Genomic DNA, 5,351 nt, shown 5'->3' on the forward strand with positions numbered 1-5,351 from the left:
GAAAAAAAGGTACCTGGTTATTCAGATCCGTTCACTAAACACTACTAAAGCCATTTCAAGAAACGTTTCTAACCTGAATGGTGGTCTTACACCATGGCGATACTGAGAGTATCTTCAATTCTGGACGTGCGCAAATACACTATTTATTAACAACACAAATTGATCAAATAAATTTTACTTATTTGAAACCGCGATCTTAAGATTTCAAGTCTAGTCGCTTACCCCCAGACCACAGAGTTTGTAAAATTCCGGGCATTTTTTTAATTAACAGCTTTTCTCTCTTGACGAAGTTTTGTTTTTATTCGGCCACCGTGCACTGAGCACACATTACCACCCAGTCCCGCCAGGTTAGACAAACAGGTCGGAGCCACGACCCCAAATTGAACAAGTTAAAATACCTTAATTAAATATGAGCACCCCACACCCTCGTAAAGCCTTTTACTGTGCCTCCCTTAACGATATCGCTTTACGGTGACGTTACCGAACCCACCCACTCCTCCTCATCACCGCGTAGGACGAATACCAAAATAACTTCGTCCAGTCAGACCACACAATGCACAACGCAAATTTGCAAATAGCAAATAAAATCAGTCGAAAGGGCACAATAAGGCGTATGAAATCATTTGTAACATTGATAGTATATTAATGTCACAAACAGTGGCGGTTCTTCCCTTAGGTCAATTGGTGTGTGACCCCCCAAAATTATAAGACAACAATAATAATCAATTATGTGCATCAAAACAACTGGAATTATTCTTAATTTATTTAAAATGTAACGCGAAACAGCAGAGCTGCGAGCCGCGGCGGCGAGTGACTAGCAGTGACTAGCAGTGACATCTGTTGTCTCTAATAGAAGCTTTCATTCACAAGTCGACACGATTCGCTGGGTCAATTTAAAGAATGTCCACTTTCTGTCCCTATGCGCGCCATAGAATAAACGAGATGGCACTATATTTTTCGTCGAAGTAAAAATTAGGTACTGAAGAAAGCTTATGGACGCTTAGGTCATGACCGTGGGGGAGACAACACGATGAATATTATATGTTTTACAGAAATGGCGTCATAAAAAAATCTCGGTGTTTCATTTTCACGCTTGTAGTGTGTGGAACAATGTTTGTTTTTCAATTGGAAGGTTTGGAATAATTATTTATGTTGTTATCGATTTAGAATGAAGCTGAAGAATTAAAAAAAAACGTAAAAGATCATTGTCAAAAAGAATCAAACTCTTATTTTATTTACTTTAATGTTGTGCACAACTACATTAAAACTTAATATCATAAAAATAATTTGCCATATGTACATGGACTGTGTATTTATTTCCAATTTACTATATTAACATCGTCGCGGACTCTAAATACTATAACAAATTGAAATAGAAAATAATATATGGACATTTTTCACAATATCAAATAAAGATTAGTCACACATTTTTTCAAATGACCTGACTGGATCCTAAGAGCCGCCTCTGGTCACAAATCAATTTTCATGTATTATTTATTAATTCGCTTGCTAGTTGAAAACTGCTCACACGCTGACCTTTCGGTGTCTGAACGGGGGTTTTAGAGATCGAAGTATTAATTGTTTTTATTTCATATCGCAAATCGCAAGTTTATAAAAGCCAAGTTTCACCCTTGAGAAATCCAACTCAAATGGCTTGGGTTAAATTTTATTGGAAGATTCAGGATTTTTATATGAATTTATGTGCTAAGCTATATATATTTATCAATATGATGACTATCTATATTTAGGTTTACAAATACTTGAACTTGCACACGAGTAGGTACTATTTATTTATTTTTTTATTGAGAGGAAGCTACAAGCCAAAAATGTTTATATTCCTGGTATACCTTATATTGTACCAGTTGACAAACGGAGTCCAGAAGCGTTCGATTTCAAGTACAAAACTGGTTTTTATTTATTTTGTTAAAAATTTTATAAGTGAGCAAAAAAATAAATCAAGTGAAACTGTCACAGATAAAACTGAATTTTTTAAAGTTATTTCCTTTACGCGTTCATACATTTATATTGAAAAATATTTTTTTAGTAGTTTACATCTATATTTTTATTGAGTATTGATTTTTTTATTTGTATTCTACTCAAGCGATACGATAGGAAAACCTTCAATTTATAAAGCATATTTTTTGGTATTCATAATGTACACCAATTCGTTTGAAAGATTAATCAAAATAGTGATTTAGCATTAAGCTTCGCCTTAATTTAAACGTCCTGATGGGCTTTTACATGATACATATTTTACAAGATTTTCTGCATTATATAGTGGCATCAGAGATTTTTATTTTTAAAACAACAACAAAAAATAACAATATGTAAATCAAGTATGTTCGTACGTATATAGTCGTTAATATGTATGTGAAAACAACATAAAACTGAAAAGGAGTATGTGATGTACTCGTAGGAAGGTATAGAGACAAGATTTATAAAAAAAGACTAGTTAATAACGAGCAAATAGGTCTGAAATTAGTTGCCTTTTGAAACACATAAAATTATTAACACCAACCATATCAATAAGTTCACAGTGTTTGAATAAGAGATGAATTCTTAGATTTGGTGAGTAAATAGAGTAGTTAGTATTGAGGTTATTGTCACATTTAAAAGTGTCTTTTCTTTGAGTTAGTCTGGCAGGTAATCTTCATTATAAATGAATGCCAATAATTTATGGCTGTCAATTAGAGATTTAATAATTTTGAATAAAAATAATATATCAGTTACAACTTATCTATCTGATAGTTTGAGAAATCTGGTTTCCGTACTAAGTTATTATAATTTATAAATTCATACATGATAAAAATTTATACATTTAATTATGCTTAACAGGAAAGGCTGTGCGGCCTTTTTCAAACAAAAGTTAAATTTGAATTTGAGGCCAAAATACCCAATAAATAATAATTTTTAATCAAAAGATATCCCAAATATCTAGTAAGGATCAGTAATATTTCATTTATTTGAGTTTTACATTTAGAGTCCAATTAAGCAACTTTTTGTCAGTTAAATTAATTATTATAAAATAATTTTTTCCTACCCATAATGAATGGTAAAATTAAAAAATTAAACTATTTATTTTATAATTAAATTTTTTTTGTTGGAAGTTTTATTCCAAAATAAAAAAAATGGTGGTCCAACTTATTTGAATTTACATCCCTAAAATGCTGTTTTAATTATTTTATTTTATGTTTCATCATATTTATAATAAACTAGTGGGCGCGGGCAGACGTTGTCCTGCCACAGACCTCCTTCCATGTGGGCTGCATATTATTTATACCTAATTTTATTTTGATGCATTTGACTTACATTGAATACATGCAAGTTACATTTACAAAATTTCATAGAAATCGGTTGGACGGTGTCCTAGATTAGCGTGTACGAACACGTTATTTTAAGAATAGAGAAAAAATATTTTAGACAAATATTTTGTAATTTAAGCAAAAATATATAAATCGAATATTAAATAAATAACATACTAAATATTTTTTATTTATTTTGATAAACATAATAACTATGTAGTTTGGTTGATTATTTTGAACTCAAATCTAAATTCAGGTTTTGTATAAAAAATACCATGGAACCGTTCCTCTTAAACTGGATTTTGCAATCTATTTTTAATTTTTTAATCGGTGTTGTTTTTATTGTTTCCAGTAGCATATTATTATATTCCATCCCTTTGTAAAATAAACTTATTGGCTTTGTCATTTTTTGTTAGTCTGATTATGTAATGGTGCGCATACATTTGTGAACCGAAACGCGAACCGTACCACGAATTACGGTAAAGGAACGAATCAACTGCAAGCGGCGTTTCGCGCCATTTGCGGTCGCTTCGTTTTTTTCCCATAAGTTGAGGTTCAGTTCGGCAGTTCGGCTCGCGGATGTATATTGTATACGTACACTATTTTATACTCGGCTTTTTAAAATAATTACCTACTTTGTCTAAAAGCTCTTGTTTACAATTCCAATCATAATCCATATATTTGTACCTATTGTTTGCTGTATTTTCATTCACCCAATGTAAATAAAGTTAAACATTTCGTGTTTGCTCCACTTTAAGGTTGAAATAATTTGAGAATTGCTTTTGATACCATATTTCAGAATCAAAGTGTTGTTTGAAATGTATGGAGCCAGTGAGACTATAATTGCTTATAATTATTAGGAATTCGAGGATCCCACCACTTTATTATTAGGAATTATTAGGAATTATTAGGAATGTTGCTTGAAATGGCTTCAGGCGTGTTTGGTGACCAGATCGGAATAGACAGGTACTCCCCCACTTTTCCTCTTTCATCTTTGACGGCCGGCATAGTCTAGTGGTAACGCATTGGACTGCCATTCCGAAGGTCGCGGGTTCGAACCCGGCGTGCGCAATTAAATTTTATTTGATTGATTTGTGTTATTTCACAATTAATTAATTAAAATAATATATAGTATATTTGCGGCACGTTCCAGAGTGGAAGATACTACCAGTATCGCCCTGGTGTAAGACCACCATTCAGAATTGAAACGTTGCTCCAAATGGCTTTAGCCGTGTTTAGTGACTAGATCTGAATAGCCAGGTACTTTCCCACCTTCGTCTTTCCCTTCCCCACTTACCTTCAGCCTCACAACATCCCCCAATCGGGGATGCCATAGTCTCACTGGCTCCAGACGGGAGCAGTTGGGACTCTTGTGAGGTATTCACTATAAAAAATAAAAAAAAACAAATTGAAAATTGAAAATTTCTCCCGAGTAAAAATAATATTTCAGGCGACTAATTATTGCTTATAATTATTTGTTATCCTTTATGCCAAGGCTGCCCAACCTCAGGCCCGCGGGCCACAATGTGGCCCGCGTACGAATTATAAGTGGCCCGCGTGAACCATTTTCAAAAAACTTGCCAATCCGCCAATTTGAAAAAGTGTCGCGGGCCCGCGGTAAAACAAACAATGCAGCTTGCGCGCGGTCACCAGTGTTGGCGATTTATCGCTATTTAGGCTACTCAGAACGAGAATCAGCGACGAAAAAATTTAACCTGTTGAACTTACTTTTTAAACAAAAATAGAACGGTTTTTGATATAATATTTTTTGCGTCCGAAATGGAATCTTATAGCCCCCCCCCCCATGGAATTCGAAAAATTGTTGTGGGGAATCACATATGATGTTTTTTGGTGCGGGGAATTTTTTCTTAGCGAAGTTCCGTAACAACCCCCCCCCCATGGATTTCAAATATTTTGTGGGGAGCACTCACTTTTTTGTGGGGAATTATGTTTTATAGAAATTCTCTAAATCAAATCTAAAATCAACCCCCCCCCATGGAAATAGGAACCGTCAGGTATTCAGTGGCCCGCCAGTGATTCAAAATCGTC

This window comes from Hesperophylax consimilis, chromosome 22, assembly GCF_061612785.1.
Source record: "Hesperophylax consimilis isolate HC1 chromosome 22, BYU_Hcon_1.0, whole genome shotgun sequence".
Classification (NCBI taxonomy): Eukaryota; Metazoa; Arthropoda; class Insecta; order Trichoptera; family Limnephilidae; genus Hesperophylax; species Hesperophylax consimilis.